Source organism: Sabethes cyaneus, chromosome 3, assembly GCF_943734655.1.
Source record: "Sabethes cyaneus chromosome 3, idSabCyanKW18_F2, whole genome shotgun sequence".
Classification (NCBI taxonomy): domain Eukaryota; kingdom Metazoa; phylum Arthropoda; class Insecta; order Diptera; family Culicidae; genus Sabethes; species Sabethes cyaneus.
In genome coordinates, this window is record NC_071355.1 from 120,148,193 (window position 1) to 120,175,374 (window position 27,182).

At 37.6% G+C, this 27,182-nt stretch overlaps 1 protein-coding gene across 1 annotated transcript in view; it reads left to right on the forward strand.

The window, feature by feature from the left end:
- The window catches only part of LOC128742312 (uncharacterized protein C05D11.13-like), a 141,855-nt gene extending 115,390 nt beyond the window's left edge, over positions 1 to 26,465 (forward strand). The window contains exon 2 of the mRNA XM_053838642.1: positions 26,117 to 26,465. The gene's annotated coding sequence lies outside the window, so the exon portion shown is untranslated. The remainder of the gene's footprint in view (positions 1 to 26,116) is intronic.
- Positions 26,466 to 27,182: the final 717 nt, after the last annotated feature.

A 27,182-nucleotide genomic window follows, 5' to 3' on the forward strand; every position in this document is an offset into this window, starting at 1 on the left:
AGGCGGTACAACGTACAACGAAACCGTACATTGTTTGAACAAAACCGGTGTCCGGTGCTTCCTTAATGAAGAGCTACCAGTTTCTGCAGAGCAACCTAATATGAAGCATCGACATCGTCTTCATGCCACCGAAAATCAGTGGAAAGGCCGCAAAGCGCGATAGGAAAAAGAAGACAGAAATATTCTTCGGAAGGTTTGTCTTAATACAGTTTAAACATGTAATTTCTGACGGGCTCGTACTTCGAACGCTCATACTAAACTGCCAACATCACTTTAAAATGTAAGAAAAATTAATTTTACTGCTTCGTATACTTTTATTCAGTTCTTAAAAGAACTGATTGTTATTAGTAATGCAAATCAACGAAATTTACATCTAGGCAGCAATTTTTTTCGGGCACCTTCTCCGCTGGAACGACTTCCTTTGACTCTGGGGCTTTCGGTGCCTTTGCTACGGTTTTCATTGGCTTCATAGGCTTAGCATATTTACTAGTACAGCTTTAATCGGAGCCGCCTTTGCAGCAGTTAGCAAAGATAAATTGTTTTCGTCCGTTTTATCAACCTTGAACGAATCGGAATCGCCTGTTCTTTTTGTTTGGACCAGCTTTTCGACAGCTAATTTCAAAACCTTTTTCACGAATGTGTCCAACCTTGGAACGTCACAATTATGGCTAGCGGCGATTTACTTCTAACGGCTTGCAGCGAGGATCCATTGATTTTACTGGGTATTGATAGCAGCAAAAACCATATCGTTCGCTGGCGGACGAGTCGGTGGCTTCTTCGGTTTGTTGGCGTCTTGCTTGGTGAATTTGAATGTCTTCGATGCCTTATTCCGAGCAAGCAGCAACCGCTGAAGCTAAACAATTTTCGAGCGGATTCTATAGAGCGTAAATTAAATACAATCAAAGGTCAGCTTAACCCATAGCTCATTTCGTATATATTTCTGTCATCTGTGCTAGGGAAGCATTGGCGTGGGAAGGCAAAAACATGAAAATAATGAAATAATGAATATCCGTCTAAAATTTTCTCAATTATTAAACGTTTGTTTGGAAAACATGGAATCTATTGTATTGTTATGGATTTTTTAAAAAATTTCCAATCGATTGATATCAATATCTCTAGAATCTGTTGACGGATGACTGAGTTATAAGCGTGCAAACCATAACCACTTTTCGTTACATGTTCCCTTTTCGTTTTTCTAAAGTGCACCCCAATATAGAAATCAAAGAAGTAGTCCTACTTCAAAATAAAATTAGAACTGCTGGTTTGGTTGTTGCAAGAACCTTTATTACCGTCATGTACTCTGGAGCATGCAATTGCAAATCGTCATCTGTTTTGCGCCGGTTTGCATGTCCGGTTCCGGCTCAGAATCGATTGTCTTAAGAAGTTCCGGACAGGAGAGTCACATACGACATACCTTCCAAATAGAACTTCATCGTTATTCAACCGAGCAGTTTTCGGTTTCTTTGATACTGTCCTTATAACCGGCTTCATCTCCAGCAGTGAATACTACTCAAACTGTTTGCCAAGAATCAAATGAAAATACGAGCCCAAGCCGAAATCAAATACGACGTCGCACAGTGCGTTGAACGTATGGGACTGCGGGACAAAAATCAAAACTGCTAGTTTTAGTCATTTTATCAAGCTAGTTCAGCTAGTGTGATAATAGAAGCTAATATTTGCTTAAATGTCTCAAAATATTTACATAATTGCAAAAATGTCCCAAATGCCAAATTTTTATGCAAGCATTGCAAAAGTTTTTCATCATTATATGGGTTGCCGTCGGCTATATAACTACCAAAGTTGTTTGTGAAAGCGGCATATATACTAGAAATACTTTGGTAAATTCAGCAATGCCATCTAGTGTTAGATTAAGCAGCACTCGAAGATCAACCTTAGCTGCAATTTCGGTATTCGAATAGTTTTTCTTCAGTGCATGAAAGCTTGGAAAGCTATGTTTATGGAAGACGTTTGCATTTCTAAGCAAAATATAGTTTCGCACTAACAAATCTATATCTGTGAACAGAGCTAGTGTTTAAGTAATACTTAAGCCTTTTTTACCATTCTCAGCCGTAACGGAAAAGTAAATAATAATTTTCCGTGGCATGATTTGAGACAAAGTCTGCAGCTCGACGTTTTGTTTTTGTTGGGAAATTTTTGAAAACCTTTTAATTAGATCCATGAAACGAATTTCCAGCAGGAAAACCGTTATCATTGATTATTCGTCATTATTATCAACCAGAGAAACGGGAAAAACGGCAATACTTAATACCGATCAGGTTTATTAATTTTTTTAAAGAAATATTTACTCGCTATATGAAATAAAATCGCTTTGAGTTTGATTTTGAACAGTAATAGCACAAAGCTTCATAAACAGTGGTTTCTTCTAACAGGAATAACATAATATAGTAGAATCAACGGAAATCTGACGGTTTATCAATGTTTGACGTTGATCTACAAATATTGAAATATCTTGCAGAGTTGCAGGTAGTTGCAGCTAAAACCTGTTCGATCTTGTAGAGGACACTTTGAACAATTATTCTGTGTATATTTTAGCTTGGAAGTCGGTGGAACATTTTTTAAATCAGTAATCAAAGTTGGAATTCTGTTTTTTTGACGGATAATATCTATGTCGTTTCTATGGGACGATTTCTTAGGAGTGAGGTCAAAATGAATTCCTTCTATAATCAAAATTTATTCTACTAACCTTGATTGTTATTCTTCATTTTAAAGATTTTGATTACACAAACTATGAAACTTTTACGAGCGTGAAGAATAACCTTCAAAAATGAAAGCAAAATTTGTAAGTAAAATCCATTCTGCAACTTGACAGTTTGAACGCTTGTAATAGTAGTTGTGACGCTTTCCCAAGTAAACTAATACTTGTTTAGATAGCAGAAGGCATCTATAAACAATTTTAAATACTTGGTATACCCGATTTAAAAAAAAGCGAAAAATGATTTTTGTCTATGGCTCAACGCACTGTGCGTCGTCGGAGTATCATCATTCTGTAAATATCCCTTAGTGTGGATCTTCGACATGTCCAACAGCGTGTCATGAATGACACACATTCAATCGTCAAATCTCTGCAAATTCAGTGTCTAAATATTTAATCAACATTTACTTGATCAATTGTAATTGCTGCACCTGCTGTTTGCCGAAGATTCCAGGAACCGAAGAACAAATTATCATAGCTGTTTCCTGTATTTTTACGCTCGGAGCACTGGCGTACTGAAATAGAAACTGCGGAAATTCCGACCATCGTCATCGATTAGCCACTTCACATATCTTCCGTCGCAAGCTTAGACTCTTGTTTCACGGCAGAGTGAGTAATACTCGTTGCTTTAATTGTTCCTTGTAGTATGCTGTATACTAAAAAAATTCAATTGGAGTGCAAAGTTACTAACATTATTTCAAAGCATTATGAATTTTTATTTAATCTAAATACATTTACATTAATGTATATGTCTTGGCCTGAGTGTCAGCAGTATATATTATTGGTCACTTCTATTTGATTTTACCGTAACTGGTCAGTAGTATATCTCTATAAATTATTGAAAAATGTCAATCAACTCCGGCTCCTATGAAATTGACCAAACTCGTGATTTTAGTCATGACCTTGAAATGCGGTCAGGCATATATTATTATTTTTTTTAAACGATGATTCTACAATTGATGAAGGGACGGTAAGGGAAAGTAAATGAAGAAGGATTTTTTGAGAATGGAGGGGAATAGTGGAAAGGAAGGGTGGGTAATAGGTAGTCACGCTTAACAAGTTGTCGTTGTGACCGTGTACCTTTGAACCATAGAGGCGCTGGACAAAAGAAGTCTGCACAACCCCCCTTATTAACCGTAGCGACATGGGTTGGGCTATTTTTAGACACAAATTGTGCCTCTTCCTCCACCTACTGCAGAAACCACCGACCGAGAAGTTTTTAATCTAACTTGTTTTTACTTTCTGGACGACGAAACTATGCAGACCCTTACGACTTGCAAAGTACTGCGTGTGACGTTGTTCGTCCGTAAGTGTGTTAGTCCGCGTCTTCCCAGCGCGGGTCTTCGGAGAAAGGCTCCGTTCCTATGAAATTGACCAAACTCGTGATTTTAGTCATCATCTTGAAATGCGGCCAGGCATATTATTATTTTGAAATAATATTATTTTGAAACGATGAGCACTTTCCAGCATTGGACAAAAGATAGGAGTCACAGCGACAACTTGTTAAGCGTAGCCACCTATTGCCCCCCCCCCTTCCTTTCCACTATTCCCCTCCATTCTCAAAAAATCCTTCATTTACTTTCCCTTACCGTCCCTTCATCAATTGTAGAATCATCGTTTCAAAAAAAATATTAATATATGCCTGACCGCATTTCAAGGTCATGACTAAAATCACGAGTTTGGTCAATTTCATAGGAACGGAGCCTTTCTCCGAAGACCCACGCTGGGAAGACGCGGACTAACACGCTTACGGACGAACAACGAAACATACAGTACCTTGCAAGTCGTAAGGGCCTGCATAGTGTCGTCGTCCTGAAAGTAAAAACAAGTTAGATTAAAAACTTCTTGGTCGGTGGTTTCTACAGTAGGTGGAGGAAGAGGCACAATTTGTGTCTAAAAATAGCCCAACCCATGTCGCTACGGTTAATAAAGGGGGTTGTGCAGACTTCTTTTGTCCAGCGCCTCTATGGTTCAAAGGTACACGGGTACCAGCGACCCACACGCCCTGGCAGGTGTTGTGGGTTCAAATCCGGTTATAATCTCTGATTATAGCTTGGTTCGACCCTTGCACTTTCCAGCATTGGACAAAAGATAGGAGTCACAACGACAACTTGTTAAGCGTGGCTACCTATTACCCCCCCCCCCTTCCCCTTCCTTTCCACTATCCCCCTCCATTCTCAAAAAATCCTTCATTTACTTTCGCTTACCGTCCCTTCATCAATTGTAGAATCATCGTTTCAAAAAAACTACAAGCTATACAGCCCTAAGGGTTGTACGAAAGGGTGACGTAGGACTGTGTCATATAATACTCATTACATTGATAACATGTTTTAATCGATGAAGTATAACTTTATGTCTGATCATTAGATCAAAGACTAATGCAAACTGCATTTATGGCATATGCATATTTGAGTATTTGTGAGTATCATTGTTTGAGTGTTTATTTGTAAAAGAAGAGCGAAATATCCTGATTTAATTCTTCATTGAATCAATGGTGGTTTTGAAAAAAACCGTTTGAAATTGTTTGGTGGCCCTGAAAAGAACTATGTTTGAGCTGATAGCACTTCTTAAAAATCAGTACTATAATTACTGTTGCCAATATATAGATGGATGTCGCTATTCGGTCCTTTAGACTCTAGGATGATGGTTGCCCGCTAATACAGGAGTGATAGGAAATACCAAATCACTGTAAAGTAGAAATGGATTAGTTTTATCAAAATACTGACCGTCCGTCAGTGCGATCGTGCGATAAATGAGCAGACGGCGAACCTAGTATGCTATTTTATAGTCACTGGCACTGCCGTTGCTACTTGTCAGCTAGTGTAGGTGTGGGAGAAACCAGATCGGCTGCTGCTGCTGCTCAAATAATTATCCGAATGGAACGTTAACCATTTAGAAAGTGTAGAAAAATCTTTCCGTTCTTCAATTACTATAGCTCTTATAAGAACTGTTTAAGTCCACAACGGCCTACTGCTGAATTTACTGCCAGTCAGTCGTTCCGTTTCCGTTTGCCATCAGTGTTCGTTTACGATAATTGCGATCGAAGTTGCCGCCAAAATGCCATCGGCTTTGCCTCCAATTGCCATTAATGTTACCACTAACAACCGGTGTTGCTGCGAAATGTCCTTGGTCTTGCCACCAATTGCCAACCCAAGCCTTTGGTTTGCCTCCAATTCCTGGTGTTTCCGCCGAAATTCCATCGTTTTTGCCTTTATTTGCCATCGGCGTTGCCGCCAATTACTGGTGTTGCCCCACCAATAGCCGTCGACGGTAAATACTGACCGTCCGTCAGTGCAATCGTGCGATAAATGAGCAGACGGCGAACCAAGTGTGCTATTTTATAGTCACTGGCACTGCCGCTGCTACTTGCAAGCTAGTGTAGGTGTTGGGGGAAACCAGATCGACTGCTGATGCTGCTCAAATGATTATCCGGGGCTGAATGAGCAAGCATTTTTTATGTTTACCATGGTATAACGCAAAATGGAACGTTAACCATTTAGAAAGTGTAGAAAAATCTTTCCATTTTTCAATTAGGCTTATACAAATTTGGAAAAAAGTTTATGTCCTGGTCTCGAAATATTGTTAAAGGGGGGGGGGGGGGGGTCAAGAAAAAAATAATAACATCAAACCTTCAATAACTAAACAAAGGAGAAGAAACCAGTGTTTATTTTTCCAGATTAATAAAAGTTTAATACAAAAAAGTTGTACAGTACTTAAACTTTAGTTCAAACCAAAACAACTTTCAAAATTTTTTGATCCAAGCACATAAAGTAAGTATTCTGGCAGAGATGAATCAACTTGAACATAGTGGAGTGCTACAGGATCACCTTAGTGAGCCATAAACGTGTAACTTAAGGTGACATTAGTCGTCATCGATTCTGCCAATTTCAAAAGCAGTTTTATTGTTTGAAACAAAAATTCTGTTCATGAAAATATATTTGATGTGTTCAAATTCGCAAGAAGAATACAGTATTTACAATTCTACGAACAAAACTCCGCTTTTGGGCTCAAAAACTGCTTCCAAAATTGGGCTTTCCGACGAAAAGTTGACGACTGCTAATTTCCCGTTAACCTTCATTTGAATTTTGCTTTTTACTTGTATGTCACTCGGATTTGGATAATAGTACAAATCTGTGTCACTTACAAGTTTAGAACTCGGTAACCACGAAATAGTATCGAAATCTAATCTTCTCGTAAAAATGGCAATTTAGGTCCCTACAACTTTTTTACTTGGAACGCACGTGCTATGCTACCGACATTTTTCAAGAAAAAAATCTCTCACACCATTCACGTTTGAAACCGCTTGTTTCTTGGTCAACCTTTTAGTCATACGAATATCAGCCCATTCCTCAGTTGATGCTGGTTCTCAACAACAACGTGTTTATCTTTGATATATTAAGGATGCTAACGCACCACTATCAGAAGCGATTTTCATTGTTTGACTAATAGCATTTGTCCAGTCCGGTGCTGCACTTCGGATGAGGTGCAGTACTGCGCTGGGAGTTGTTTTCCAAATATCAGGGCTTCTAACAGCCCTCCGTCGAAGAACCTTGATCTTTAATTGAAAAATGCCGGACATCGGCATAACAGATGTTCCGAGTCTATTTTTTCTGTGCCACAGAATCGACATATATCACCTTGCAGTTTCCTCATAAGCTTCAGATGATAGCGGTTTGGACAATGTCCTGTTATAAGATTAGTATAAATGTTTAGATCTTTCTTCGAAATCTTTACGATTTTGCGAACCAGCTCAATAAAAAAGCAATATAACTTAACATGATTTGAACGATCAATTTGGAGTCCCGAAAGCACCGAAAGCTGATGTTTCGGAGTGTGTAATTTGTTGTATTTCTATTTTAATCGTATCTACTATCTATGACAACAAAATATAATCCCACAGTAATTCGGAATATCTCCGTCAAAAGTGGGAGAATTTCACTAATACATTGTTTAGTTGATTGATGCCTCAATCTAATTCGTAGTAAATGGAGTCAAAAGTCTAATTCCAAGCACCCCAATTTTCGGTATCGGAACTTAAAGGTTAAGCACAATAGTCGCCTGTGACCTGTAGCAGGAATCAAAAAGCTTAGATGTTGTAGGATATTACTTCAACTTTGCACGAATTGGGTAATTTAGAGATGTAAGCTTGTTTAATTGTACAAATCTGCTTACCATTAAAGAATGCAACATTATTGAACTTTATTTTTTTGCCCCTTCAAATTTCGAAAAATTTTGCAGGGGGGGGGGGGTGACAAACTTTTTTCCAAATTTGTATAAGCCTTACTATAGTTCTTATAAGAACTGTTTAAGACCACAATGGCCTGCTGCTGAATTTGCTGCCCGTCAGTCGATCCGTTCCCATTTGCCTTCAGAGTTGGTTTGCGATAATTGGGTCCTAAAATTTGTGATAAAAAGATGATTTTTTTAGAAGGAACGATAAATCTTCCCATTATGACTACCAGAGTATAGTTTTTTCTTTTTTAAAAAGATGCAGAGCACTAAAAAATTAAAAAACAAAAATATTGTAATTTATTCTCCCTTGACATTAGAGATCTTCCTTGACATAACGAAAATAACACGTTTCTGGCAACAATGATAACTTTTTCTCACTGGCAACTCTGGTTTAACATTAGAGCAGCTGATCGTTTTGACAGTTACAGCTTCGCAGTTGTCTCTTGTGCTTGTCTGCGTTTTGCTGGTCGTGAGGAAGTGGAACATCAAATTTGTATTAGTTATCGGATAAAAGTTTTGATTCGGGCAATGTATTCCAATCCATCGATTCACGGTGCTAGACTTTGTCCAAATCTAGTTTGCGCTAAGAATGACTAAACGATGTCAAACTGATGGCCAACAGTATAATCTCGGTACAATCGACCCCGCAGAACAGTATGAAAAAAAAAACGCCAACCGAAACTGGCACCGTATTATCAATCAGATTGGTATGTTCTGCTACTCCGATGTGAATCAGCAGTAGGGCGAACGGCAGACCAAAAATTTCTGTGCGTTTCTAACCAAACACGGTCGCATCTCGATGGCGGGTGTTGCATCCGAAAACTGAAGCCATCCACGCTGTGACCAAGTGCAGTCACTACGCTTATTGCTGATTTTGACAAAGGCCTTAATTAAACTGAGATGACCGGAACCGGAAAATGAGCTGTAAACTCAGAAAATGTTTTAGGTCGCGATTGCCAAGCCATTTCCTGACTTTTCAACTTTTGACTTGTTGACACACTATCACATGAACGTGAAGGTAAACAAAAAGTTTTCCGTGACATTTCAAGACATACTATGGTTTCTTTTTATAATTTCGTGTTGTAGACACGGCTTGACACAACCATGCACAACTATAGTTTGTCTATATAAGGTTGCCCAAATGTTTATTTTTTGTTCAAAGTTTCACAAAATTAAAAAAAAGGTCTTTAACTGGAATAGCCTAAAAATATAAAATTGAATATCAAAATATGTGTTCCTATCCCTAACCTCATCGATTCAAGCTAAAAACGACATAGGGCTTTAGGACCCAATTGAAGCTGCCTCCAAAATGCCATCGGGTTTGCCTCGAATTGTCATCGATGTTGCCATTAATTGCCGCAAAGGTCGTTGGATTTGCCTCCAATTGCCGGTGTTGCCGCCAAAATCCCATCGTTTTTACCTCCACTTGCTATCGGTGTTGCCGCCAAATGCCGTTGGTTTCACCACGAATAACCATCGATGGTAAATACTGACCGTCCGCCAGTGCGATCGTACGGGCCCGAGACGCGGCGGGAAACCAGATCGACTGCTGCTGCTGCTCAAATGATTATCCGACGCTGATTGAGCAAGCACTTCCCATGTTTACTATGGTACAACGTAAAATGGAACGTTAACCATTTAGAAAGTGTAGAAATATCTTTCCATTCTTCAATTACTATAGTTCTTATAAGAACTGTTTAAAACCACAATGGCCTGCTGCTGAATTTGCTGCCCGTCAGTCGATCCGTTTCCATTTGCCTTCAGAGTTGGTTTGCGATAATTGCCATTGAAACTGCCGCCAAAATGCCATCGGGTATGCCTCGAATTGCCATTAATTGCCGCAAAAGTCCTTGGATTTGCATCCAATTGTCGGTGTTGCCGCCAAAATGCCATCGTTTTTACCTCCAATTGCTGTCGGTGTTGCCGCCAAATGCCGTTGGTTTCGCCACCAACAGCCGTCGATGATAAATACTGACCGTCCGTCAGTACGATCGTGCGATAAATGAGCAGGCGGCAAACCAAGTGTACCATTTTATAGTCAAGCTATCGAACAATTTCGCATGTCTGCGATGGGGATAATGCAAAATGTAACGTAAAGTGCATCATGTGGGATTCACGTTTGCCATTGCCCGCTGATTCCGCTTGTCTTCGAGGTCGGTGTTGCCGTCAATAGCCAACGATGTTGCCAATTGGATAGGAAAAGGGGTATGGCTTACAAAGTGGTCTCAAAGGTTATCATTTGGATCCAAATCCTTTGGTGTATCTAATTGTCGTCCGTGCCTGTGAAGCTAGGCGATCACAAGGGAAATGTATGGGAAAATTCGACCTTAAAACTTTACACACATTTTCACTATTTAGCGTATAAAAAATTATTATTAATATGTTACTATAAAATTGCTGGACATTTTACCTATCCAACGACATATTAACTGTTATGTTTCGTTCAGTAGTATAGCAGCTATATTAGCGTTTGAAATATTTCATTCAAATAGTAAACAAATACGTAGTCCTACGTCAAAATATTAATATATGCCTGACCGCATTTCAAGGTCATGACTAAAATCACGAGTTTGGTCAGTTATTTTTTGCTAAAGGAGCATAGGAAAACGAAATATATCGGTAATGCTCTGGCCAAAACACATGTTCCCTTATCAACTAGATGATAGATGAAAATTTAGAACTACAAAACTACCTACTCCACTTTTTTCCGAAACAGATAATCTTCGATCAAGATTTTTTAACAATGTTCCTGACCTTTTTACAGTCCAACGGGCCACTATGGGGGATTTCCATACAAACAGGCGGACAAAAATATTTTCGAATTTTTTCTAGGATTTTTGACGTTTTTCTAGTTGATATGATTAAAATATGTTGTTAGAGTACTTTTGCTAACATTTTACGAACATATTTTGAAAAGGGTTTAACTGTTTACCTTTGTCATATCTGAAAAACTAATATGGGTCATTCCATCTCAAACGTTTGGATTCGACCATCACCGATTTCAACCAAAGTTGGCATAATTGTTCATTCCGACCCCGGAACCAATTTCCCGAAATTTTACGCCGATTGATCAATTCCCCTAGCAGTGGCGCTGCTTCCTTTTTTACAGATTTTCAAAAAAATCATTTTTCGGGTTTAAATATCTCTGCAATAGTTTGATGTGAAGACATGCCAATATACTTTTTCTATGGGTTTTTGACCGCGCAATCGAATGACGTTATCAGTTTTTTTCTAATTTGCCAAGATCATACATTTTTTGCAATTTAAAACCAAAAATGCGAATATCTCAAAATACCCCCAATTTTATTTTCAAATAAATATGCTCAAAATGTTCCCCAGACAAATTCTACATAAGAATCACTTAACTAGAAAAGACAATATTGGTAGTTTGGGAGATATGGTGTTTTGAATATCTGGGGCATGCGTTATTCTATCTGAATTGTTAGTAAAAGTATGTTTAAATACGTTTACCTGAAGCTTCCAGACTTTTTTATGACTAAATGATATATTTTAATGAAAAAGATGCATTTACAACATAGAATTCAACTTCCAAGATATTTTGAAAATGGTTTTATTAGCACTACGGGAAAACCTAGCCTAAAACGAACGAAATTCAGAAACTGCCTGGCAATTGATAAAATATAACTGACCTTATGTAAAATTTTCCGGCAAATCTCATGGTGCCCACCCCTTCCTTAATTGTTATTGAAATGTATTAAGTTTAGCTGATTTTCCCCTATTCTTAATAATATTTTAACTTAATGGAGTTTATCAGGCCAGTTAAGTTATTCATTCGTCCCATATAAGCTTGGTAAGATATAGCGAAATTTGTCCATAAGTTCAGCAGATCTAGAACATATCTTGAAATAGGCCATAGGTCTAAAAATTCAGCCCACTCAATATGGATTGCAATTTAAAATTTTCTTCGATGAACTTAACAGGAGGGGCGCATGTTTTCTTCATAGTTATATCAACGTTGTATTGAGGAAATCGCGATGGTGGCTCCCTATGAATTACTTCATATTGAAATCTGTTTAACCCAATTTCCAAATATGATTATACTAAATGCTTCTTCTGTTGACATAATTTCACGTTGATCAGTTAGCTGTGCGCGCGCGTTTGTTTGTTTGTGTGTGTGTGTGTGTGTGTGTGTGTGTGTGTGTGTGTGTGTGTGTGTGTGTGTGTGTGTGTGTGTGTGTGTGTGTGTGTGTGTGTGTGTGTGTGTGTGTGTGTGTGTGTGTGTGTGTGTGTGTGTGTGTGTGTGTGTGTGTGTGTGTGTGTGTGTGTGTGTGTGTGTGTGTGTGTGTGTGTGTGTGTGTGTGTGTGTGTGTGTGTGTGTGTGTGTGTGTGTGTGTGTGTGTGTGTGTGTGTGTGTGTGTGTGTGTGTGTGTGTGTGTGTGTGTGTGTGTGTGTGTGTGTGTGTGTGTGTGTGTGTGTGTGTGTGTGTGTGTGTGTGTGTGTGTGTGTGTGTGTGTGTGTGTGTGTGTGTGTGTGTGTGTGTGTGTGTGTGTGTGTGTGTGTGTGTGTGTGTGTGTGTGTGTGTGTGTGTGTGTTATTCGCTAGAAATACATTTAGTCTTGAAATCTCCCATAGTGACTAGAAATTTTCAAAACACTATATTTCGCAGAGTGGCGCATGGTGGCACGTAATTCTTTCATAATTTGGTAGTATATGCCTGAGACTGAACCCAGAATGTGGAATTAACCTGGAGATATCTGGAGAAAAAAAGTTCTCGTCTAACAAAGCAGAAAATTCTCTTTTTTTCCCATGTTTTTCTTCTTCTCATTCTTTTTATGATCATTATTTTTACTCTAGCTGTCTAAACCATCTGTTTTTCGGAAAGCTCAATTCATTGCCTTTCTAATGATATATAATACATAAGATTTAACTTTGAAAATAGTGTTCAAAAATTGATTTGAAACCAAACGTGTTTTAATGGCAAAAAGCATATATGTCATATCGCTTTTCAACTTTGACAGCCCCTATCTCAGAAACAACATCGACTAGAGACTTGCTATTTTGGATTTTTCTTAATTGAAGTGTTTGCTATCAATAGAAAATTTCGTTAAGCGGATTAGTGAAAGTCAGTTTTCTGATTTTTGTCCGCCTGATATCTCATAGTGCGGGCCAATCACAGTTTTGTTCGTGGTTCTTGTTCATTTTTTTTTTTTTCCATGTTTTTCCATGTTGGGTATTTTTATCACTGCGACCATTTGTTTGATCTATTGTGATATATTCCCCGTTTTATTATAGCTATGTTGTCAAGATGACGCACCACTAGCAGAAGTGATTGTCATTGTTTGACTAATAGCATTTGTCCAGCCCGGTGATGCACTTCGGATGAAGTGCACTACGGCGCTGGGAGTTGTTCTCCAAATATCAGAGGGTTCTAACAGCCCTCTTTCGAAGAACCTTAATCTTTTATTGAGAATTGCCGGACATCGGCATAACAGGTGTTCCGAGTCTTCTTTTTCTATGCCGCAGAAGCGACATATATCATCATGAAGTTTTCCCATTAGCTTCAGATGATAGCGGCTCGGACAATGTCCTGTTATAAGACCAGTATAAATGCTTAGATCTTTCTTCGAAAGCTCCAGTATTTTGCGAGTAATTGAAACGTTTGGAGAGATGAAACGTTTCGACTGCCTAGCATTGAAAGTGTTATTCCAATTTGATTCCACTTTCGTACATTCCCATGCTTTTAGCTCCATTTTTAAAGCAGAAGCAGATAAGCAACAGAAGGGCTCAGGTCCTACAAATTGATGAGATGATCCGAGTCTTGCTAGTGCATCAGCTCTCTCATTTCCATCAATTCCACAGTGACCTGGGACCCAGTACAAGTTGACTTGGTTACGACGAGACAATTTTTGGAGTGATTGAATACATTCCCAGACAAGTTTTGATGTGCATGTCGCCGACTTTAGAGCGTTTAGAGCTGCTTGGCTGTCGGACATGATGCATATATTTGAATGTTTATAGTTCCTGCGCAAGCACACAGTCGTACATTCTAGAATTGCTTGTATTTCAGCTTGGAATACAGTTGGCCATCTGCCCATAGAAATTGACATGTCTATTCCTGGGCCAGTGACTCCTGCTCCCACTTGATTGTCCATTTTTGAACCATCTGTATAGAAAACTGTCGAGCCTGGACGAATATCGGGACCACCATCTTCCCAGGAATCACGTCTAGGCTCAAATACACGAAATATTCGGTTGAAGTTGTATTTTTTCTCCATCCAATCTTCATTACTGGTTACAAGAGGATTTATACTAATAGTTTTTAGAATACTGAGATGACCTGTTAAGTCCCCTTCAAAAAGGTTCTTTGATCTTTTGATCCTCAGAGCACTTTTTTCAGCTTCTAATTGTATAAACTGATGCAATGGAAGTATATAGAGTAAAGCATCCAATGCCTTCGAAGGTGTACTTCTCATTGCACCTGTTATTGAGAGAGTGGCTAGCCTTTGAAGTTTTTCCAGCTTTATTTGGGTAGTTTTCTCTTTCGTTTTTGGCCACGTTCTTGTTCATATTTAACTAGTACCTTCCGGAAAGAAATGTCTTAAACGTTCGCTTAGATAATGTATTTCGATAGCTACAATAGGCTAGCTACAAAGTATCCACGCTGTCCACCTGTCAAGCAGAAAAAAAGCAAGAGAAATGTAGTGACTATATCCAGAGTGGCGACATGTCATCCCAAAAGTATGCAATGCTCTAGCAAAGCTTATTTTCTTTCTCTTTCCTGCATACGCGTTGGATTGGTCGTCTGCTCGATTGGAATGATACTGACAGATAATTTTTATTCCAATTTTGACATTGTCGCCACTCTATATATAGTCACTCTAGAGAAATGAATGCAATACAAAATTTGATAGTTTGCGAATGCGATACTTGATTTCCGATTAATCGCTTACTAATCGCTTTAACTAATCGATTAATATTACTAGACTGTAGAGTGACTATATACAGAGTGGCGACAAGTCATCCCAAATGTATGCAATGCGGTTTTTCTAAGGTTTTTCTTTCTCTTTCCTGCATACGCGTTGGATAGGTCGTCTGCTCGATTGGAATGACACTGACAGATAATTATCATTCCAATTTTGACGTTGTCGCCACTCTGTATATAGTCACTCTACTAGACTGGAAGATATTTCTTTGTTATTCGATTTGATAAATTAAAAATTAATTAATTGATTAATCAACGAATGGTCTACAGTTTATGTTTATGCTGTTGCAATTGAAAACCGTATTGTAATCGTCGTGCGACATTCGTTTTTTTTTTCTTGTTCTGTGTGTCGCGATAATCGCGGTGTAATTGCGGTAATGCGTTGTATAGTGCGCCACTTGCGACACAGAACAACAATAAAACTGAATGTCGTACGTCGATTACAACGGATTGCAACTGTAACAGCAATATATAATCCATGAAAGTTCTATTACCTGCATTAGCCATGTCCAATGGATTTAAGCTTGCAAGGTCCAAACTCACGTTCCCGTTCAATTTATTTTTTACCTTAGTTATACTATAACAAAGGTTTAGGAATTGGTCGAAAAACACGAAATTGATCCGAGGCCCGGAGGGCCGAGCCACATATACCAATCGACAAGGTTCGACGAACTGAGCAATGTCTGTGTGTGTGTATGTGTGTATGTATGTGCGGGGCGCAACTTTTCTATCGCCTGTTTTTGGAGATGGCTGAACCGATTTGTTCGTTATTACTTTTGTTTGAAAGGTATTATTGTCTACTATATCACTATTGAATAGCTTCGAGGTCCGACATTTCGTTTAAAAGTTATGAGTAAAAAAGTAAAAATTACGTGACACGATTTTCTCCGGAACCAAATGATCGATTTCAACGATCCTGGTATCAAATGAAAGCTCTTGTTAACACTAAATTTTCCGGGTAAATTTCATTGAAAACAAACAAGTAATTTAAAAGTTATGCTTAAAAAACCTGTTTCTTAGAGATGACTAAACCGATTTAGGCGTTATTAGACTCATTTGAAAGGTAACATAACCTAATAGATCACTATTGATTTGTTTTTTGATTGGACGTTTAATTTGAAAGTTATGAGCAATTGAATACAACACATTAAAATTTACAATAATTCATAACGATTTCATCTAAGATGATTTATCTAGTTTGAATTATTTTGGCATCAAATTAGAGATTTTAATGCTGCAAATATATCTGCAAAACATCAGAAGAATCGGTCTTGTCGATCAAAAGATATTAACCCTCTAACACTCCTTTTGTAATACGGTTACTCGCGCGCACAATGACCCAAAGCCAAAAAGACATGCGCACTAGAATTTTGACTGGGAAAACTTGGTTTTAGGCTTATCAAACCTTCGGAAGAATTTCTTGAAATTGAAAGCTCTATCATCTGGTACAATTTAAATTTTGATTAATCCCCCTAAAAGTGAAATAAAAAAATATTTTTCTTCAGTTTCAATATAACACATTGATGTGTTCTGCAAAGTTTTAGAACACATTATTACAAGAAATTTTGTTGAATACAGTAACCTTCTATCTATTTAGCGAAGATAGAAAAATCTTATTCATTATATATGAATTTGTAAAATCAGGTTTTTCTATTTTAGCTCTTTTTGTAATTGTTGTATGACTTTTTCAAATATTACAAAATTGTATAAATAGTAAAAATACTTAAACTAAAAACTTAAAGTAAAATGACTTAATTTTGACCCCGAATGACTCGACTACCAACAGATACATTTACATTTTATATTTGCTGATAGTATTGCTGCATACAGATACCATTTTTCCATATGAAGAAACGAGAGAAAATTCCAGGGCCAATAGCGGTACACCTCACATGCTGATTGCTTCGTTTCTGTGATGTCAGCTTATGCTGATCTATTTTCCCTACAAATTGAAGTATTAATGCATTGAATAATTATGATGTTTTGCTCATAACAAGTTAATTGAAGAATATACGTTAGTTGAACAGCGATTTGTAACTTTATAACAATATGGCATTCAAAAACCTACACGTGTTGTACAAAATGCAACAGCGTGAGTAATCGAAGGTTATTAAAAATTGGTGAAATTTATTCAAGAAAGCTTTATTGATGTCAATCAAAAAGAATGGCATTACAGAAATTTATGTGTAGTTCAAAAACCTGTAAACTAGACTTTTACTACGCAATGTATATGTTAAAGAATAATATTTCCTCTTACAACTTGCTTTTACTTGCACCTAATCAAATTAGTAACAACCAACTTACCTTTACTCAGTAATTTGAAAAAAAATCAGAGGGGTTGTGTACAAGACACGACCGCATATATAGGTGACGCAGGACTACGTAAGTCTCTTTGTAGTGATAGTAGCATATATATACATAGTAGCTACATATATACATGCTACATGCGTTGTATGTAACATTTATCAAAGTAGTAACATTGCATACCGTCATCCGGGGATACTTGCAACACCGGGGTTACTTGCAACACTTTTGCGCATCGCGCTTTTGACAGCTCTAACGCATTTGTTTGTTAACATAACCATTTGTAGTCAATGGGGTATTAAAGAAGGGACATTTGCCTATTGTTTAGTTAAGTTCAATCCATTATATCATTGATTTGCTTGTTTTTATACGACTGGAAAGTAATTTCATTTTCAGAGTACGAAAAGTGGATGCGCAAAGTTGCGTCAGTGCATTGACATGAAGTTATTTTTTATCGTTTGGTTCCTGTACACAATAAGTACATCATATAAGCTAACAAATAGGAACTTTGAGCTTTATTTATATTTTGAACTTGGGGAAGTAACGATGAATTCGTGTTGTTACTTCCAATATGGCGCGGCTTGCAGCACTTGTAAAATAGATAATTAGAGTAATAGATAGTATGTAAACAGTATGTTTGCATCTGTACGATGTTATTTTGTCTATTGCCATCTCCAGAAAAATTCAAATTGTGAAAAATTCCACGTGCCTTGAAACGGCAATTTGAAGTTCGCCGGCATGTTGCATTTTTACCGAATATCTTTAAAAAAGCGATAGACAAAATTGGGAAACAAAACATGCCTCCAGTAGCACTTGTTTTACTAGAAATATAGGGTATGTTGCTACATCGTCGTAATTGCCTATTCCCGTCCTATCCAACACAAATTATTAAAAATATCAGCATTTTTATGACACACAATGCTGAACTAGTTTTTCCCTAATAATTTAGTTAGTTGTCTATCATGCGCAATCAATCAAGGTGAGCTGAGATCTATTTAAATGCTTTTTATCATTAAAGAAGTCCTACCAGCCAAATTTCTTACGTTTTTTCGAGCGACGAAGAAGACAATGTCGACTAATCGTTTTCATTTCCGTCATTCATAAATGAAAATAACTCACGCAAGGCATTGTCGTTATTCTACAGCCAGGAAAACTTGCCTGACCTGCAGAAATTTTGTAGAATAATATTTGTCATGCCGTCATACACAAATACATGCGCGTTAGCTTCGTAAACGTTGTTGTGATTTTTAGTTCGGACGAAGAAAAATTTTGATGGACGGATTTTACAACGGTGCGACGAATTTTGGAAATAGAGTCAGTTGCGGAATTTCAATAATATGCTTTAATAGTCGCTTTTCAGTGATTTCAAAGTTCACGGATCGGAAGGTAAGTGTGTTTTAGTCAAATCAGCACAAGAACCTTTGGAGTATTCATTAAATCCATCCAGCAAATGATGAAAATTAGAATGGTTTTACTTATTACGACGGGAATTAGAAAAAGACCCTACTCAAAATATCTAAAAATGCTCATTCGTGGTTTGAAATCTGATTTAAAATCATAATAAACGCAAAATCAGAAAAGTGTTGCAAGTAACCCCGTTTACTGGGTAACTTGCAACACCCCCATTTTCAGTTCATTCTACAGGCTCTGTTAGTTGATACTTTTTCTCATAATCATAAATCAAAAGTACTGACCACTATGCAAGTTTTGGCTACTTACACTTGGATCAAAACGGTACACTTCGAAAGTTATACCTAGTCAAAGTTCAAAAGTGTTGCAAGTATCCCCGGATGACGGTACGTTCAATTCTCAAAAGATTGTGCATTAGAAAACAATTTAACAAAATCAGGAACACAAACTATTGCTTTCTTGCTACCTTACTGAAATTAAAGATTGTTTTTATTACCCATGGTTCCCCACGTTGAAGGGATTTTACCATTTCATTCTTATTTTATCAACAGCACATCTTTTCACTACACTTCTAATGAAACGGCAAGCATGCGTATTCATACAGAGTCGTATTATAACCGAACACTACAGCTGTAGCACATTTTTCCGACACAGATATCAAATTCGCCGAGGTTTAATCGTCTCGCAGTAAGGAATTTGCGATCTGTTGGGACAACGAACTTGTGTCATTTTTTCTGGCACACTTCCCTAACATAGACATCAGATTGGACTAGGTTTAATCGCATTCGTAAGAAATCTGTTGGCACGAGGGGGCTTTGTCACTCTTTTTGGCGTACTTCCCAAGCAAGGACATCAAAATGGTCTAGCTTTAACCGCGGTATTAAGAAATCTTGTTGAACTGAGGAAACTTTGTCACTTGGTTTGGCTTACTTCCCAAGCACAGATATCAAATTGATATAGGTTTAGATCATCGCAAAGAATCTTCCAACCAATCACGAAGCGAGAATTCTGGTAAAACATAGGTTCATTATTTTCGATTTTTCAATAGTTCAACATCAAGAATCCAGACTTTTCTTCATTTTGGTCAATTCTTAGGTTTTCCGATCGATTGGTGTAAGAATATTGAAAATCTATCGGAAAACCGCTGAGCTATTAGTGCTCAAAACCTTTCATTTTTCGTGACGATTTGAGCAGTGTGTGTGTGTGTGTGTGTGTGTGTGTGTGTGTGTGTGTGTGTGTGTGTGTGTGTGTGTGTGTGTGTGTGTGTGTGTGTGTGTGTGTGTGTGTGTGTGTGTGTGTGTGTGTGTGTGTGTGTGTGTGTGTGTGTGTGTGTGTGTGTGTGTGTGTGTGTGTGTGTGTGTGTGTGTGTGTGTGTGTGTGTGTGTGTGTGTGTGTGTGTGTGTGTGTGTGTGTGTGTGTGTGTGTGTGTGTGTGTGTGTGTGTGTGTGTGTGTGTGTGTGTGTGTGTGTGTGTGTGTGTGTGTGTGTGTGTGTGTGTGTGTGTGTGTGTGTGTGTGTGTGTGTGTGTGTGTGTGTGTGTGTGTGTGTGTGTGTATGTGTGTGTATGTATGTGTGTGTGTATGTATGTGTGTGTGTATGTATGTGTGTGTGTATGTATGTGTGTGTGTATGTATGTGTGTGTGTGTGTATGTATGTGTGTGTGTATGTGTGTGTATGTATGTGTGTGTGTGTGTGTATGTGTGTGTATGTATGTGTGTGTGTGTGTCTGTGTGTGTGTGTCTGTGTGTGTGTGTCTGTGTGTGTCTGTGTGTGTGTCTGTGTGTGTCTGTGTGTGTGTGTCTGTGTGTGTCTGTGTGTGTGTGTGTGTCTGTGGCTGAGTGTGTGTGTGTGTCTCTGTGTGTGTCTCTCTGTGTGTGTGTCTGTGTGTGTGTGTGTGTGTAATGATTTTTCAATCGCCTGTTCTTTAGAGATGGCTGAACCGAATCGTTCGCTATTACTTTTGTTTGAAAGGTGTTATTGTCTAGTAGATCACTATTGAGTTGTTTCGTGATACGACGTTTCGTTTAAAAGTTATAAGTAAAAATGTGAACAATACATGACACGGGTTTCTCCGGAACTACATGACCGATTTCAATGATCTTAGTATCAAATGAAAGCCCTTATTAAAGTTAAATTGTTCAGGAATTTTTAATTGAAAACCAACAAGTAGTTTAAAAGTCATGCATAAAAAACCAGTTTTGACAAGGTAATAATTATCGCCTGTTTCTTAGAGATGGCCAAACCGATTTATGCGCTATTAGTCTCATTTGAAGGATAATATATCCTAATAGATCACTATTGAATGGTTTTTTGATTGGACGTTTAATTTGAAAGTTATGAGCAAGCGTATACACCACACCAAAATTAACAATAATTTATAATGATAATTTACCTAATTTCAATTATTTTAATATCAAACGAAAGGTTTTGACACTACGAATATATATGCAAAATTTCATAAGAATTGGTTTTACCGGTCAAATGATATTAACCCTCGAACACTCGCGCCAACTTTTGTAACACAGTTACTCGCGCGCAAAATAGTCCCAAACCAAAGAAAACGTGTGCACTAGAGTTTTGACTGGGAAAACTTGGTTTTAGGTATATCGAACCTTTGGAAGAGTTTCTTGAAATCGAAAGCTCTATCGTCTGGTGGAATTTAAATTTGGTTAATTCCGAGTAGTCCTAAAAATCAGTGAAAATGATAAATACCAAAGCGAAAAATGCATTTCGGGACATAAGGTACACATTTTTATTGTAATGGAAAGAAAAATGTAGCAAGATCTTTATGAAATAATACTTAGTTCCTTTAAGTAAGTTTAAAATAGTCGGTTACACTAGCTTACTTTTGTTTTTTCGTAGTCTGCGACTACGTTTTGATAATGTTCGCGCTTATTTTTAGTTCCTTGCTATTCCTTCTTTTGCATTTAAAATTCAATCTGAGTTGGCGCTTTTCCAGTATGTTATCAATAATCCTATGTGCCCGTATTGAGCTATTGTTGCAACTGTCCGGTACAAGAATTTAATTTAATCGCAGTTATGATGCGACTCTGTATGAAACTGTGAAAAGGCGACAATAAACCGAAAAATGAGAAATAAAGATAGAAGGAAAACGCACGTGTGTGGACGAACGTTTGGACAACCAATAAATTCGAACTCTCAGAAAAGTTCAGGCAAAAATTAACTTTTTAGAGCGTTGCATGGGAGCTGATATTCGCTTAACTTTTCTGAACAATTAACTTTTCAGAGAGTTAACTTTTCCGAGAGTCTACTGTATCTTATTTATTGTATATGAATTTGTAAAATCAGTTTTTCTATTTTTGCTCTTTTTGTAATTGTTGTATGACTTTTTCATGTACTACAAAATTGTACAAATAGTAAAACTACACAACTTTGCTGAAAATAGTATACCTATATGTTTGCTTGTTTAGGAACTGTAGAACTTTGATTATAAAGAATACCCTAATTTTGATTCTGAATTAAACATTTTAAACATTTTACATTTGCTGATAGTTTTGCTGCATACATTTTCCCAACAATTTAAATTATTAATGCATTGAATAATTATGATATTTTGCTCACAATACGTTTGTTGAAGAATATACGTTAGTTAAACAACGATTTGTAACTGTATAACAATGTGGTGTTGAAAAACCTACACGTGTTGTATAAAATACAACAGCGTGAGTAACCGAAGGTTAATAAAAATTGATGAAAATTATTCAAGAAAACTCTATTGATGTGATTCAAATAAAATGGCATTACAGGAAACTATGCATAGTTCAAAAACCTGTAAACTAGACCTTTACTAGACAATGTATATGCTAAAGGATGAGATTTTCTCTTACAACTTACTTTTATTTGAACTTTTTTTTTTCATGTGTGGACTCATTACTGCGACCAGTATAGTTGATCTATTGTAATATCGCCCGGGTGTTTGCTGTATGACCTGCACTGCATTTCTTTTTGCTATAATCGCTATTGAGTGAGCGATATGCTTATTTTAAATTGTATGCGTGCTTGCGTGTATTGGGGTTTACCCTTCCTTCAAAGCTTGATCTACTTTACCCACTTATTCCTCGCTGCCAGCACTATCCCATATTATAGCCGTCCCTGGCGAGGACTCAATCGTACCTCTGACCAGTACACTTAACTATAGGAGGGACATTTACACTGTCAAGAGGCTTCAGAGGATAAATATAGAATTCAGCACGAAGGAAGGGTAAATGGAGAGGCCTGAGAATAAACCCATGCTAAAGTCACTTGACATCGAATGGCTTGATTCTACTAAGATTCGAACCCACGACCACTCGCTTGTCAAAGCAGACTCGGTAACCTTGCGGCTACGGAGCCCCCCTTTATTTGAACTTACTCAGATTAATAACAAATTACTTATCCTTACTCAGCAATTTCATGAAAAAAGGATCTATCAAAATTAAAAAGTGTTCCTATTTTATTCAAATTTGGTAAACTTATTCAATTTTCAAAATTTTTATGTAAACCAACGCACTACGGAACGATAACCAATAGATGAATTATGTCCCAAAAGATGACCGTAAGACCGTATAACAAAGGTTCCTTTCGCCACTAGGTGGATTAAATCGGGTTTTTTCGTTAAATATTTCAAAACTTACCTGGTTTCAATAGAATATTCAGCAAAACCAACTAACCAACCAACTAAAACCAACTAAGCCTTAGAAACACAGATGCGTATTCCGTATTTTTTAAAATGGCGATCATAATTGACAGAAAGAAAAAGGCCACAATAACCATAAAATTGTTATCATAAAACGTTTTCATGGTTGGTGAAAAACCACTAAGTTTATACGGTTATGATAACCCCTAAAAATGTTAAAACTACCATGTTATTCGTACAGTTTAACTAATTTACTAATATTAACTAATTTTATGGTCCTGATGACAATTCAATATTGTTATATCAAGCTGTAAAAATATTGTTATTAGAAGTATGAGGAAAAAGTCAATTTAACCATGGAAATAGTCAGCGATTTGCTTGTTGTCATAGTAGTTTTAACCACGAAACTTCTCAAGTTGACAAAAATCATGGTAGGCACTACAATGTTGCAATATAGTTGTTGGACCACCAAATTGAACGTCACCGCACTGGTTAAATGAACAGCTTTATTCCGATGAATGAGTGCTTCAAATCTATCAGGTTTAACATAGTTTAGTTGTTAGTTTTAATCTAATATTAAGTATACATACAAATCAGTGGCTCTTTCGTTTTGCCCTCCAATTTAGTAGTTAACAGCGTAGGTTAAGTTTCATTCTGTAGCATTAATGTAGTTCATAATTTAGTATTAAGTATTCAACATTTAGCTTTATAATTTATAGTATTAGTTTACCTTGCTAGTCGCACTGTTTAAGTAAGATTTAAGTTATGATGATGACACAAATAACAATTTAACTAGTGTTAATCCAGCCAATTAGATCCACGTGCCGCGTATGCTTTACCGGTAAGATTATAGCTCATTGTTCGCGCTGACTGTCGTTTGCAATATGGAGCACGTAACGCATAGATGAGAGCTTGTCACTTGTGACGTATTGTGTTATATAGTCTTATTTTTTACGATAAACGAAAGAGGGGAAACAACACGCTGCAGTCGTCATACTGCGCGGCATTAAATACATCCGTCGTTTCGTATAAATTTTGTTTAAAAATTTGTTGTCTACCTCTATTACCACTACTATTAGAGGCGGCGTCAGCTGACAGCTGTCGTGACTGGGATCTGTTTTTCCACCTTGTTTTAATATGTGTACACTTCAATATGCTAATTATTAAACGTTCTGTATGTTGATTGTGTTGAGAACTACGTTTTCTTTGTTGTTTAATAATCAGTGGTACATATCCAGTATAATATGAGTTGAAATATGCAGTTTTGAATACCGATTTCCTGGTGTACAAGTGCGTGGAATGTGTCCAGTGGAAAACCTACACAGAGGTTCTTTAATTTAGCCTCGGTATGTTTCTCAAAATAGCACCTGAGAACGTGGGATCTGAATTCTTTGCTATTAAAAGCACCAATAATTGTTGGGGCCAGCGACCGATCAACCCAATTTGATGGGTTAACTAGCAACCTGAAACAGGATGCCACTTGTGACATATGCTCTTTTAAGTCGAGAAGGGCTCCGTAGCCGCAAGGTTATCGAGTCTGCTTTGACAAGCGAGTGGTCGTGGATTCGAATCTTAGTAGAATCAAGCCATTCGATGTCGTGACTTTAGCATGGGTTTATTCTCAGGCCCCTCCATTTACCTGTCGCATGAAAATTTTAAACAGAAAACACTATGGACGACGGAAAACTAACTAACGGAAACACTTTTGTCATGCAACTTAATTTTATTGCGTTCTCCTCTAACAATGGTACAATAGGGAATCAATCTTTCGTGTCCTATCATGTCGGTTACAATAATCTTTCGTATACACACACACTGAAGAATTTTGGCGCGTACTGATTTGACAAGTTAGGCAGTGCGCCCAAAATAACGGAAATGTGTGTAACGGAACATGAGTGAAACGGAATAGGGTAGACAAACATATTACATAACGTTACGTAACCTAAATCATACTACATACCCTTCCTTCATGCTGAATTCTATATTTACCCTCTGACGCCTCTTTACAGTGCAAATGTCCCTCCTATAGTTAAGTGTCCTGGTCAGAGGTACGAATGAGTCCTCGCCAGGGACGGCTATAATATGGGTTAGTACTGGCAGCGAGGAATATGCGGGTAAAGTAGATCAAGCTTTAAAAGAAGGGTAAACCCCAATACACACAAGCACGCATAATGCAGTGCAGGTCATACAGCAACCACCCGGGAGATATTACAATAGATCAACTATACTGGTCGCAGTAATGAGTCCACACATGGAAAAGAAATTTGATGGACATCATATTTGATTCGTCCCTTGTATGTCTTCTAAAAGCGAGGGTCCGATGCGTATACAAATGGCGTGGAACTAACAAGAGCAGCGATCACAGCAAATCCACACGATTTTAGCGCTGACACGGAACAACCAAGATTTGCATGGATTGGTATTTGTAGCGATGGAGGAAATATAACTGTAGTATGTGTGCAGGAACAGGTGCAATGCCGGGAAAAAGTTATAGAAGCCAAGCGGAGCCCGAAAAATTATTCGAGTTTTGGACACGAGCAATCAATTATTTTTCCGAATTTTATCTTGCCGGTTCATAATATCACTTTAGCTTTAAGCTAAATCAATTTCCGGGAGAAACATTAACGATTTGGCACTACTTTTCACTAAAAGTCCGACCCTCGACGAAAGTGCGTCATTTTTATGTGTGTATTCTATGTATTGTTTAGAGTAAGATTTGAGGCGCTATTTACATTCATTTAAATAATCAAACTTTCTCAACCTGCAGCAGGCTACCCTACTGCTCCGAAGTACTTTTTTTCACATTGACCACAGATGTGCATTCCATTCTAGTCAGTCGAATTATTCAATTAATTATTTTTTTAATTTACTCAACACAGATTTCCACATGAGTCTCGAGAGTGAGGTTTTCTCTTTTGCTCTACCGGAAGAGGATGCCTGTGTTAGTGAGGCATTTTGCTTCAAACACCTGGAGTATTAGGACAGCCATTGCTGCGGACATATTGGGATTCGTTTTCTAATTTTTCGGATTCAAGCACCAGCATCCTAAATTCGAAGTCTGCTAGTTGTGATATGATAAGCGCCTGGGATTGCAATGCAAAGTATAACCGCTTTCACCGGGAATGGTAAGCGTAAGCCATCCCTCGCTGTTCCTGAAATAAATCCTGTGTGGCGTATCTATGATATTGTTTCTACTGGTTTCAGGTTTTATACACTAACATTATTTATGCTGTGGAAAAATTAAATAAAATGTTTCATTCTGCGGCGATTTTATTACTTGACTTGTAATAGAATCGAGAGAAAACCAATAGCAATTGGCGAGGCAATTGATCACATAATCGAAATATAGTGGGCCCTATTCTGACAGTCATCTCACCTCACCTCACTTCTTTCACTTTCGCGTCACCTCACCTACTCCCAGATAACACAACATCATATAATAGAAAGTTCACATTAAATCGTTTTCATGTCAATTTTATATTGGAACTAACTGACCCGACAAACTTCGTATTGCCACAAATTAAACTGTGTTGTACATAAATCATGAATCTCGGATGATCTTTGTCAAAATCTCTAGTTTTGCTAATTTCTGAGGAGTTCAACCTTAGATGATTCATTTTGGCAGTTACGTAACTATAAAAGCATCCCAGGTAACCAATAATACAGCTACTTTCCTGCTAACCTTCTTATAGTGCTGACAATGCTAATTTGCAACTAATTACCGACACGAAGAATTTGAATACAATTTTGGATGCCAATTTACAACACCTATGCAGTCTAAATACTAATATACAACAACGTGCAGTATAAAATGCCAGATATGCTGATTTGCTGCTTATGTTAATGTTTATTTGTTACCTAGGATGGGTACCCAAGTAACCAGTGAGCATTTAACCCATTAAGCCCCACACTTTTCCCAGCAGGGATAGAAAGTTGAAACTTGCA